General features: G+C 34.4%; 1 protein-coding gene and 1 non-coding gene across 4 annotated transcripts in view; one reads left to right on the forward strand and one right to left on the reverse strand.

Annotated features, from left to right (window-relative positions):
• Ctnnd2 (catenin delta 2) overlaps positions 1-13,546 on the forward strand; it is a 770,274-nt gene that overhangs the window by 52,600 nt on the left and 704,128 nt on the right. The window lies entirely within an intron of this gene.
• Positions 12,203-12,308, reverse strand: LOC150064670 (U6 spliceosomal RNA). The gene has a single exon (XR_016535328.1). It is a non-coding gene; the product is annotated as a U6 spliceosomal RNA (small nuclear RNA).

Here is a 13,546-nt window from a genome sequence, read left to right on the forward strand (position 1 = left end):
GATGCCTCTGAGGAGTTAACCTAGCATGGCCTCCCACATAGAATGGTTACCAGTGGAATGTAATTTCCCAGGCCAAAACAGTGATCCATTAGAAAAGGGAGTTGGCTAAGAAGTCTATATAGGGTTTGTACAGGTGTGCATATCTATATCATCAATTTATCAAATCTGGCAATAGGGTATATGTGAGTTCAGAATAAAGTAAACAACAGGTGCACTATGAATCCATTAGTTGTACAATTAAAATCAAAGTGATATAGATTTTTCTGGGCTCTACTAGTTCACACTGTAACATACTTTCCAATTTGCAGAATGAATGAAATAATTACAGCTAGAGATTGCTTTCATTTTAATGGGAATCTCCAAATGCAAATCCTAATTTGGCTTCGGGAGTTGTATTATTAGACTTCAAAATCTGGCAAGGAATGTTTGTGTGGCTGTGTATTTCCTTCTATCCATTGCTTACCTAGGGGCATTCATAATGCTTTGAAGCTAAATGGCTTTATAAATTTTAAATGGTCTTCGGGGAGCTATTACACAACCTTCCTAGAAATAAGTATTAGAAAATTCTATAAGGATATTCATTCTTAAATATCACCTAGGCTTATTTAGGCAGATAAAGGCTTTATTTGGTTACTTTCCTTCCTTTCCATTGACATGGAGATGTGGGATAAGGGTAGTAAGACCCTAGAGGAATCAGCAGAGCTTTTGGTGCTCTCACTAAGCCATGTGCAAAGGGAATCTCAGAAACAGATTGTGCATGATGAGAGTAGGGATTTAAGCTGAGCTCCCTTGAATCAAGAGTCTTTTCTTAGAGATAGCAGAGCTTGAGTCACTTCGAGCTACTAATAATCCACAATCTGGAAGTAGGTTGAGTTGTAATGATCACTTGTTCTTGCTTGCATATGGAATCTTAAGAAAAAGTTAATCTGAAATTTGATTCCTAATTAGAAACCTGATTCGTAATAATCTAATTCATAGGGATTGAGAAAGACTTGGGTGAAAGGAGAGGTTTATATGATCACTGCATGCTGTATGGAAAACCACATTAAATCTCATTAATATGTATCATTCAAGTGCTAAGCAAATGAATGAATGAATATCTAAAATGTATAGTTATAGTTAAAAGGCCCCAAACTGGCAACAGCAAAAGTGCCTTCAAGATTTTCTGTGCCTGAAAAAAAAAATATGAATGTCTTTATCCTTTTTGAAGACTGGCTTTAGGAAATAAAATCAGGCCAATAATGATGAAAAAGTTTATTTTCTTTTTTCTTCAAATTTAGTTAATGCCAGTAGGGTCAAAGAGTCAGTGTCTTATCACCATATAATTAGTCATCTGGCATTTCTAATGTGTAAGTAGATGGCAAAGTACTTCAGTTTAATGAAATGGAGCCTTTTTCCTAAAGAAACTTATTCATTACCTGCCTTATGTAACTGTAACCCCTCTGTACATCACCTTTACAATAAATAAATTTCAAAAGGATAAAAGAAATATGAGTCAAATATAGATTTAACTTACAGCAAGTTAAATACAAGCTTACTTTCTAGTACAGTGGTTATTTTCTTGAATATTTCCTTCAGCATCATAATGGTATAAGAGGTGTTTCTTGTCAAACTCTGATGTCATAGCAATATTTGTCGACAGCAGACTGCTGGGAAGTAGGACAGTCTCAACCAAGCACGTATTAGTTCCAGTAGATGAGCTGGGATTTTTCCATAAGGTAGAATAGTCAGAGTGAAACGCATCTTCAAAAGAGTGCTTCTTTGGAACCAGGAGAGGGTGCCTCATGGTGTGATTGCCCACCTGTCTACCCACCCGTCCATCACTCTCTAATGACAAATTTCAAGGAGCTGTAATTTTTCTCCCTAGAAAAAGAGAACAGGCATTGGCAACTGCTCTTTCCATATTGCCTTTGGATAAGTAGTTAGGTTTTCTTGTTTCATGTTCATTGCTCTATTTTTAGATTTTTTTTTCAATAAGACAAGAAATGCAACTTTTCCAAGACTGCCAGATTCAGGGATCAATCTGTCATAGTAATTCAATGCCATACTAAGGGGGAAAAAATTCAGTTCCTTTCCTGCATGCACTTGTATACCAGTATTCCTCATTCTTATGCCTCTTTCTGTACTTAGCCTAGTTAATAATTCTCCAACAAAACACTCTACTAGATGTATGAAAAGAGCTATCCTATATGCTCCTGGTTTTCCTAAAATAGCATTATGGAGTAGAAATCAAAACTTAAGGGGTGTGGGGAGAGGATAATAATATTCATAAAAGTCAATGTGTAGCATAATATTCAATACCTATTCCATGAAAATAGAAAAATTGAGGAGAGGAGAGGAATTGGAAGGAGGAGGAAGAATGATGAAAACATCAATATAACTCTAGATTCATTGTATTTATAAACTGACATGTTGAATGGTAACCTTAAAATTACTGAAAAAGCATCCCTGTTTGGGGAGAAGTGGAGAGACCAAAATATGGAGAAGTAGTGTAGTGGGTCTCTAGACTCTTTTGGGATTTTGGAAAGAGTATATCTCTAGAAGAGAGCTTCACGACACTAAGGAGAGGAAGAACAGAGCCTATTTGGAATTATTAAAGAGAAGCTGTGTGTAAAATTGATTGTCTTCTTGCACAGCAGGAGACTAAAGTCAGGAAAACCTGTCCTGTGGGGCTGGTGGTTCTCTAAACTGAAGGTAATGAGAGCTTGTCGTAGGTGGTGACTGTTGAAATTGGGACTGTGAAGTCCCTGGAAAGACTTTTAAGAGCAAAAGTATATACATTTGTAGGTTTCCAGAATTGATTTCTTCTCAAAAAATGACCTAAAGTTGCAGTTACCAACTACAACATGGATGTTAATTATCAAAGATTGGCACATCAGAATTGTATTCTCTGGATGGTGCTCAAGAGTCTGAGGTGGCAAAAATAAAAACAAAGACTCATTTTTGTTCTACAATGTAAACATATTCAGAATTCTTTGAATTTGGGGGGGATAGAAAGACAGAACAATCATACTTGTTAAAAAAATCTGATGAGTACCCAAAGACATTCATGCTGAGAAACAGAAACATTTAACAGGGTTATTTTAAAAAGTAACTCATTGAGTTACTTGAGCTGCTTTGGAACTGTTTGTCTCTGAATTGATTGTTAATTCTTACAGTAGTTAGTATTCTCTACATTTTGCTCAGGAGGTGTTACCAGTTCTTCTCAGAAATTGACCACTGGCAACACTATACTCTTCTGTAATTGTTACGAAGTATTTTAAATGACATCTTCTTTTCAAACAATTCTTCAAAGTTGACTAAAACAAATTCCGAGTCTTCCAGGGACTCACTGCAGCCACACAGGAAAATGTGAACTGGAAGGTAGAGTCTGATCCTAAGATTTTGGTTTTGTTTCTCACAGATCGTACTTGCAAGCTCTGTGGGGGTGCAGTGTGAGGTTTTGTAGCCTTTAAACATGGTCTAGTGAGCAGTCAGGCGACTTAGATTATCCATCGTCTCTAGCATTGTGATCCCAGGTATTTTGATTATGGTGCTTTGGCTACTTCCTTTCTCACTCAGTGTTTTCATGTTCTTTGAAGAGTTCTTAATAAATGTTGGGACTGTGTTATAAGATAGTTCATTTGGAAGAGATGTTATAGGTGTGTGTACCCTTGTTTTTGCCTCAGTGCTAGAAAAAATTGGTACCTTGCAAATGGAAATGGTTGAACCAAAATGGTAAATACGATTGAACACGTATTACATCTGCTGTAATTCTCTGCGTCTTCCGTAAGACAAAACTACATGCATTTCATATTCTGGTGATGAAATATCGTGCCAGTGATTATATTCTATGCCCGCAATGCTTTCATTGCTGCTTGTTGCCTTTCCCAGAGCTTCCTTGCATGGGGCTATGGACCTTTAAGGGCAGGCACTGCTGTCATGCAGAATGTCCCTATGGATTCATTTTTTCCCATGCAGAATTATCATAGAGAAGCAGAATCATCATCAAGAATGTGTTAGTTCTTTGGCTATCTCTGTCCCGTAGTTCCTTTCATTTATTGGCTGGTTTGGCTTTTGTTGTTTTTATTTTATTTTTTTAGCATTTTTATTTAAGTGGTTGTACAAAGGAGTTGCCGCTCAAAAAGCAGTTTATGAGTACACTGTGTCTTGGTCAGTGTCAACCCTTCCAGTATTCTCACCTACCTCTCAAAATGCACCAATGCACCCCTACTTCACATTTCTTAAATTTTTAAGATTTGTACTTTTTTGTGCAATTTAATGAGGCACTTTATGGACACGTGCATCTTGATTTGTGTACCCCTTCAATATTTTCATCTCCCTTCGACCCACCCCTCCCCTTATCCTTAATGTTTCGGTATAAATGATGGATTTTGCCCCTTCCCCAACTCATTGCCCCAATACTCCCCTTTTGCCAACTACCAATTCCTAGGACTTACTTTGTTAGACTTTGACTTAGCATTAGCCATGTGCAGAGTGGCAATGACATTTCTGTTGTTCCAAGGTACATAGAGCTCCAAACTTTAAATTTGGTGCTTTTATGGAGCTTACGGAAAACTAGGATTTCTTTTACCAAAAATCAGCAAGCAATGATATAATGTATCTTTGTTTTAAAGTGCAAAAATTTTCATCATGGTTACTTTTTTGCCATCTTATTTCTTTAATTTTATTGTTGGGACAATGTGTAGCAAGGTTACAATTGCATTCGTCAGGTAGTAGATGCATGCATTACTTCTCGCACATCACTTGCCATGGATTAATGTTTAATAGACCCTGAGATGTTTAGAACTTTCCCTTCTGTTCTTTTGAAAATCTCCTGTCCTTATATCCCAAGCTTTTTTTTCTTTTTGGTTCTATGAATTCATCCTTGAGAATTTGTATGAAGTACCATGTCTGTGTAGTTAAAACTTGATTTTAACGCCAGGAAAATAGAGGCATCTTAATACATATCAAGAAAACTCTTGAGATGAAGTAGTGTATGCCATATACTCTAAATAAGCTACTATACTAAGTTAAATGGGTAAATCCATGTCCATGTGCACAAAAAGATGTTCTTCTTAAGTATGAGAATTTCTTGTTTTTTTTTTTTTTGCCAGTCCTGGGCTTGAGCTCAGGGCCTGAGCCCTGTCCTTGGACTTTCTCAAGGCTAGCACTCTACCACTTGAGCCTCAGCACCATTTCCAGCTTTTGTCTATGTATGTGGTACCAAGGAATCGAACCTGGGTCTTCGTGCATGCTAGGCAAGCACTTTAACCACTAGGCCAAACTCCCGGCCCCATATGAGAATTTCTTAATGTCAGGATCCTCTTACAAAGGCTACCGAGATTTTGTGTTTCTTTTTTTGTTGTTGTTGTTGCTTGTTTTTGCTTTTTACTTTTTCTCGTCTACAGAAGAATGAAATATAAGGTTTTTCTTTTTTCGAGCTATTTCTCAAGGAATTCCTGATTAAAAGTAAAATTGTATTCTTTTTACATACTAGGTGATATTCTTTGGTATAAGGATTCATAACAGCAATGAAAAATTTTAGAATAAATAGAAATACCCCATAGGCAAACAAATGAATGAGACTGTTTTCTGTGTAATAAAATTCTAACTGTGCACACCATCTCCTTTTCCTTACCTTTGATTTTAAATGACTAATTATCAGAACCAAGGTTTAAGCGTAGAGTGTTTGAAATCTCTTTATGCTATCTTTGATGTCTTTTACTTTTTCTCAAATTCTAAATTGCCCTGGCATTAGAAAGGTGACTTCAATCTAACATGGTTATTTTTGGTTTGGATTTTATTTTATCCATTTATTTTTTATTTGTTTTTAAATTCTCTAAATAAGGTATCATCATACAATCTTTTGGGGCAGCCATTTTTCTTTTTTTATTAAAGAATTTATTAACATTGATTTTTACATCATATTTCAAATGTCGTATTTAACAAACAAGTATTCAAGAAGGGAATCTCTATATACAATCACTGACATTTAGATTTTAGAACATAATTAAAATTAGGCTGAGGGTTTGTATGTCATAGATACATATTAATCTATCTAATAACATATTATGTCTATAGAGTCATAGATTTTTATGTCTATGTAGTTATGTTTGTATTTCCAAAGCATTGGGTAAATAAATATTGAGTCCTCGCTCTTGTACTGTTTGGATCTAATAGCCACATATTAAGGATACCATGTGCCCGTTGTTACTTTGGTCTTGACTTGTCTCACTCAACATGATTTGCTCTAGATTCATCCACTTCCCTGCAAATGCCATTATTTTATCTTGTCTGTTGGCTATGTAGAATTCCATTGTGTGATATATATATATATATATATATAGATACATAGATATATAGATATATATATATCACATTTTCTGTATCCATTCATCTGCAGTAGGGCATCTGGATTGTTTCCATTGCCTGGCTAATGTGAATAGTGCAGAGATGAACCTAGCTGAGCAAGTGTCCTGATCATATCCTGGGTTATGATGTTCAGGGTAGATGCCCAGAAGTCGTATGGCGGGATCGTTGGGAAGGTCAATTTTCAGTTCTTTAAGAAACCTCCACACTGCTTTCCAGAGTGGCTGAACTAATTTACAATCCCATGAGCAGTGTAGTGGAGTTCCTTTTTCTCCACAACCCTGCCAGCATCTGTCATTGTCTGAGTTCAAAATCTTGGCCATCCTTGTTGGGGTAAGGTGGTATCCTAGGGTTGTTTTATTTGCATTTCCTTTATGACCATGGATCATGAGCATTTTCTCATGTGCTTTTCTGCCATTTTAACCTCTTCTGATAAGTCTCTCTTTAGTTCCCTTGCCCATTTAGTGATTGGTTTGTTGGGTTTGGGGGAGATTAGTTTCTTGAGTTTCCTGTTGATACTGGATATTAAGCATTTGTCAGATGTATTATTGGTAAATATCTTTTCCCAGTTGGTTGGCTGTCTTTCTACTTTAGTGGCTATAGTTTTATCTGTGCAGAAGCTTTATTTTTAGATAGTTTCATTTATCAAGTCTCCAATTTGTTGTGACCCTGGGATTTTATTTTTATTTTTGGATTTTTTTGTTGTTTGGATTTTAAACTGTAATGTTTCCTTAGTCGAATTTTAAATTAGGTTGAACATTTTTGCTTATCTTGCTTTGTTTCTCTTTGGTAGTGTTATCTCATTTCTTAAAATACGAGTAAGATTCTGCAGAGTTAGGTCAGTCATGAAATCTGATCTGGCAGGAGACGGAAAGTTCTTGTTCTTCATGACTAGATATTCTGATTTACTAAACAGTCTCCATGGAAGACTTACAGCATGATTCTCAGTTCTTAGATTCAGCAGGTAAGCTTATTCTCCACATTCCCATAATGACTTCCTGGAGAAGCCTGGAGAGCCATTATCCTCTTAGCATTCTCTTCTAGTCTTCTAATGAAGAAACATAATCTGATAATTTGATATAGGAAAACGTACTTGTGAAAATCCAATGCAAACTCATTATTTTAAAAAATCATGAACATAATCAAATTAGAAAGTGGAACACAGAGAAAATGAAAATACGACAAATCCTACTGCTATATTGCTTAACAAAGAAAAATTACATTCTTTACCTCTCAGATTAAAATAAAGAAATCTTCGTTACCCATCATTTTCTTCAGCATTGTACTCAAGTTGTACCTAGTGTAATAAGAAAACAAAATAGCAAAAGCCAGATTGGGTAGGAAGGCAAATTAAAAAAAAAAAAACAAACCAACATATGACAAATCAGTTAGATGTCTGTTATTCAATCAAGTCAGAGTTAGAAATAAAGTGTTAAAAATTCCGATATTTATAAAAATATTTAGGTGAAAATTGAGAAAGGCACATTCCATCTTCATAGAGAGATATCAACTTTTGGAGAGTGGAAGACTCAACATAATGAAGACGTTATTTCCAAGTTGATCCAATAGGTCTGATATGATTCTGTTCAAATTGCAGAGGCAACATATATACATGGTAATCCTGAAATATACAATATATGATAGAGCCAATTAACTCTGAAGTTTAAAAAGATAATTAAGGTTGAGTAGTCTCACTAACTTTAAGCTTCTCTAGCAAAATGAATGAATAAACATAATAGCTGGGTGACAGTGACTCATGCCTGTAATCCTAGCTACTCCTGAGGGTAAGATCTGAGGATTGTGGTTTACAGCCAGCTGGAGCAGGAAAGTCTGTGAAAATCTTGTCTCTAATTAACCACCAAAACTGGAAGTGATGCTGTGGCACAAAGTGATAGTACACTCGCCTTGAGCAAAAAAGCTCAGGGACAGTACCTAAAGTCCTGAGTTCAAGCCCCAAGACTGACAAAAGAAAAGTATAAGCAATGAAGATTTGTCTGAAGGGTCAAATAGTTCCATCAAGTAGAAGAAAGACTCTAGAAATAGGTCCATGCAAATGTGTCCAATTCATTTTCATGAAGTTGCAAATGAATTAAATGGAGAAAGAACAAATGCTATTGCATATCTTTATGTCACAAATAAAAGCAACACCTCAGGTTAAGTTCCAGATTTTGTAGGAATCTAAATTAAAATGTATCATAGATGTAAATGCAATTGATGAACATTGTGTAAAAAATAAAAGCATCCATTATCACTTGAATTTACTCAGAATCATATTCAATACCTTACTAATGTGAGACCTTCAATAAAATCACTTGAAATTAACTTTTAGGACAATGTTAAAAGAATAAGACAAGCTAAGGGCAGTGAGGAACTCTTATTCACATAATCAATAAAGAAATTATACCTACTCTGTGAAAAACTGTAAAAAATAGAACACTGCATTAAATAACAGCAAAAACATTTTAATAGTCACTTCACCACTGAGGCTTTATGATGCCACATAAACCAAATGAAGCACAAGCCTAAGAAGATGTTTAAAAACTCCTTGACTACTAAATGAAAATTAAACCTAAAATGATTTACAGTGATATACCTAAAAATTTTCATAAACTGTTTTGTTAAATAAAATCTCCTTTATACAACTACTTAAAGATAATAGTAATTAAAAATGAAAACTACTGACAACCAAGTGCCGGTAGTGTGCCCACCTGGCTCTTCAGAAGTCCTAAATCTAGAGAAGAGAAGTTTGAAACCTACCTGGGCATAAAGGTTAACTAGACTCCATTTCCAAAATGACAGCGAAAAACAGCCTAGAGGCATGGCTCAAGTGGTACAATGCAAGCAAAGATTCAAATACTGAGTTCAAACTTTAGTACTGGTGCATATTAATAATAACACTAATTTCTATAAGAAAGACAAGGAGAAAGTAGAAATCTTACATTTTTGCTGGTATAATCGAAAATGTTTTAGCCACTCTGGAAAACAGTTTTGAGATTTTAACAGTAGTTTAATGTATAGTTACCGAATGACCCATCAATCAACCGGGTAGCTATTTTGACTTTATAGGATTATAAATTTATATTTAAATGGAAGCTTGGAGATAATGTTTCATTTTTTTAATTAAACAATTTATTAACATTGATTTTTACATCATATTTCAAATGACATATTTAACACACAAGTATTCAAAAAGAGAATCTCTTTATACAATCACTGGCACTTAGATTTTAGAACATAATTAAAATTAGGCTGAGGGTTTGTATGTCATAGATGCATATTAATCTATGTAATAAAACGGGTCTATAGAGTCATAGATTTTATGTCTATGTAGTTGGAAATAAATGTTTCATTTTTTTTACAAAACTAAATTAAAATGCATTGTAGATTTAAATGTGAAATGCAACTCACAAATGCCCCTAAGGGTAAGCATCTAACACTGATGGACTGATGCATTTCTATTCTTCCATGCAATGGCATATTTATCAGCAATAAAGAGGGATGAACACCATTGCTTCCATCTTAGAGGCCTTATACTGAATGAAAGAAGACAATCTCAAAAAAATTCCAGGTGTGATTTCACTTTACATGGCTTTCCAGAAAGGAGGAAGACTGCAGGTGGCAGATCAGATCCAGGATTGCCTGAGGGAGATGAATGTGCTGTAAGGGAATTGGGGAGGGCAAATTTGCTCTGTGTCTTGATTGTGTTTGTATATGCATTTGTAGTCAAATTAAAGTTGATGGAAGCAGTATACAATTTAAATGTTTAAAAACTTCATCATCGGCATCATCTACAGAAATTGATCATAATGCTTTCAACATATTGATATCTCACAAGTAGATCTGGCTCATGTGCTGCTTTCTCAGAAACTGCCTGTGGCAAGAGGAAATGCTGCGGAGATAATAGCAATTGGTTTTGAAGTTCCACTTCAGTATAAACACTCAAGAAATTCTTCACTGATTTTTTTTCCTTAAATATTTGATTACCTTAGTGTAATTTAAATGAACCATTATTAAATAATCTGTCAGAAAATTTGGTTAGAAATGAATTGTTTTTAAAAGCAAAATTAAGTTAGCACAATGAGTTGATATTGTATTTTTATTAGTAACAATTGCTATTATTAAATTTCCATTTATAGTGTTTACATACCTTGTATATTTTGTAAACATTATAGATTCATTTTCTAATAGATAGCTTGGAAAGTCCCTAAGGATTAAGTTGGGTAGCAAGAACAGAGTAAATATTCACTACATTTTTCGTCCTTTTTTTTCTTCAAGTGTCAATGGAGAATGTTCTCCAGTCCTGTGCATTTTCCCTTCCTACCACCAGTGCTTTAGTGTTCTGGTTTCTCCAGTTCTCATCAGTACTGTGTATTTTCATTAAGTTTTTTTTTCTTTACTCTAGTAGATGGATTGTGGCATTTCGTTGTGGTTTCCCTTTGCATTTCTAACAGTGATTTATACTGAACATCTTTTTATGCACTTTTGTCATTTCTATCTTCTATAAGAGTCTGTTGAAATTCTTTGGCAGTTTTTTTTTCTTTGAATCTATCTTAGAGTAATGGGAGATTTTTTTTTTCCAGCTCACAGATAAATCTAGATGGATGTTTTGAAGACATCTTCCTCATCTGAGCCTTACCTTTCTATGACAAACCTTTTTATAACAGTATATTTTAAAGAGCAGAATTTTCGTGTTTTAATGATGTTCTGTTGTTTTTCTCTAATGACTCATGTCTTTTATGTTACATGTATGAAATCTCTGCTGAACTTCTTTGATTTCTTCTAGAAATTATATTTAATTTCGTTTTTAATAGATTATTATCAACTATATTTTAAAAGAAAGGATAGAACAAAAGGACCAAATAAATAAAAGAAAAATTTCAGTGTCTTCATAAGATATATGGTGATGACGTATCTAGTCTTATGTAAAAATACATTAATTTTTAAATGATTTTTAAAGAAAGAATGTGACACTGAGACAGTTCAGTTAATCAGCGCAATTATAAGTGAAACAAGGTAGTTGCCCATGGAACCCACCCACTCTTGACATAGGGATAAAGCTCCATTAAGGTGTCGAATGACATGATGTGGTGTTGAGTGGCATTCTCATGTGCATCCCGGTAGTTGTATAGTTCTGACCTTTACAGGCTACCTCTGAACAGGCAGCAAGGTATCTGTTTTCTAACTTCTGCTTGCCTTCTGTACCAAGATGGCATAGAGACTAATGATTATGCACGAGAAATGGTACCATTTAAAATTCTCCTTTCTTCATTTATCAGCTACAACTTTCATCAATGGCTTAATTTCTTCTAACCTCTGCTTTTCACTTCTGTGATATGAGGGCATGATACTCCATGTGGGTGGTGATGGGGGAATTAAATGAAATGTGCACTTAGTCTCATGACAAAGGAATAAAATGGTGACACACAATGGTATCCTTGGTTTGTGGCTATTCGATCCAAACAGTACAAGAGTGAGGACTCAATATTTGTGTACCCAATGCTATGGACATGGTATTGTAAATATAAACACAACTACATAGATATAAGAATCTATAACTCTACAGACATAATGTTTTATTACATAGACTTTTATGTATCTGTGACATACAAACCCTCAGCTTACGTTTCATTATGTTCTAAAATCTAAGTGCCAGTGATTGTATATAGAGATTCCCTTCTTGAATACTTGCCTGTTAAATATGTCATTTGAAATATGATGTAAAAATCAATGTTAATAAATTCTTTAAGAAAAAATAAGGAAAAAACAAACAGCTAATATGGAAGTGTTCGAATTTCCAATGGGCTACTTCTAAACTAGAATGTGGAACCTATGAACAAAGCTTACTTTTAGAAAAAATATGGAATGCTTCATGAATTTGTGTGTCATCCTTGAGCAGGGGCCATGCTAATTTTCTCTGTATCATTCCAACTTTAGTATATGTACTGCAAATCGAGTACTAAATCTTCCATCCTTGAAGTCAGTTTTGTTTGTAGTATAGAATTCTTTGATGCACGTATCTTAAAATATGTCCAGTTCTATTATTCGTTGTGGGAAGAGTTTCTCTGTGGCTAATGAATTAGGTTGGTATACTGACCAAAAAGCAGTTGCCTTTCATGTGAAGTGACATATATGTGAACTTGTTTTGTATTCTTATTCAGCACATTTTTCTTAAACTGAAAAGAAACTGGATTGATTACTGTTGCTGTGCTATAGGTATTGTGTAAGACATTATATGTTTTTCATCTTTGCCTTTTTATCTCAATGTTATCACCTTAGGAAAAAATGACATTGTTTCTTCTCTTTGTGAAGTTCAGTATCAGCTTTACATCCATACCAAGATTCCTTCTGGAATTTTGTTAAGCATTATATTGAATGTTAAGATAAGTAATTTGAAAGGACTACATGAGTCACAGTTTTAAGTCTTCCACTCAGCCATTGATCACAAAATGTGATCATTTCTTCTGACATAATGTTCCTTGTTATTCTTGCTTAGTTTTATTATGTTTTATGTGCTCTTTCTTCATTTGTTGTGATAATTTAATTTTTGTTTTTAATGACATAGTATTTATTAATTTTAGAATATAGAGTTAATGCATACTGGGATAAAAACCCAATTAGTCAGAAATTATTAATCTTGCATATGTATTTCTGGATTCAGTATACTAAGGACTTGTTAAAGTTTTTTAAAATATATTTTTATTGTAATTAATAGAAAGGTTTCATTATATTTGCCAGATAGAATGTGTATTACTTAACGGATATTGCTATGCCTTCTCATGTTTTTGTTCCCATTTTCCTAACCACACCCCTCCCTTCATTTTGTTTCCCCCCCTTCCCTATCCTATTTCAAATAAACAAATAAACATATATATATATATTATATATCTGATAACGAGGTAATATACTATAACAATATGAGAAAACCAAGGAACAACATAAGAGATGAGAAATAACATAGTACATTAAGAACAGCAATCACATTATATGGGTCTTGTTTCTATATCCTGGAAGTCCTTTCATTTAGCCTCATCCTGTATGGCCTTAGGTATCTAGGTTTTGTCCTATTGTAAACCTCTGCTAGGGGAGTTCAAGGTTTATAACTACTTATGACAAATGAGGGAAGCCATTAGGCCTGTGTTCATTTGAGTCTGGCTTACTTCACTTAATATGACTTTTTCTAAGTCTTTCATTTCCT

Source organism: Megascapheus bottae, chromosome 4 (assembly GCF_031878675.1).
Source record: "Megascapheus bottae isolate mThoBot1 chromosome 4, mThoBot2.hap1, whole genome shotgun sequence".
Taxonomy (NCBI): Eukaryota; Metazoa; Chordata; class Mammalia; order Rodentia; family Geomyidae; genus Megascapheus; species Megascapheus bottae.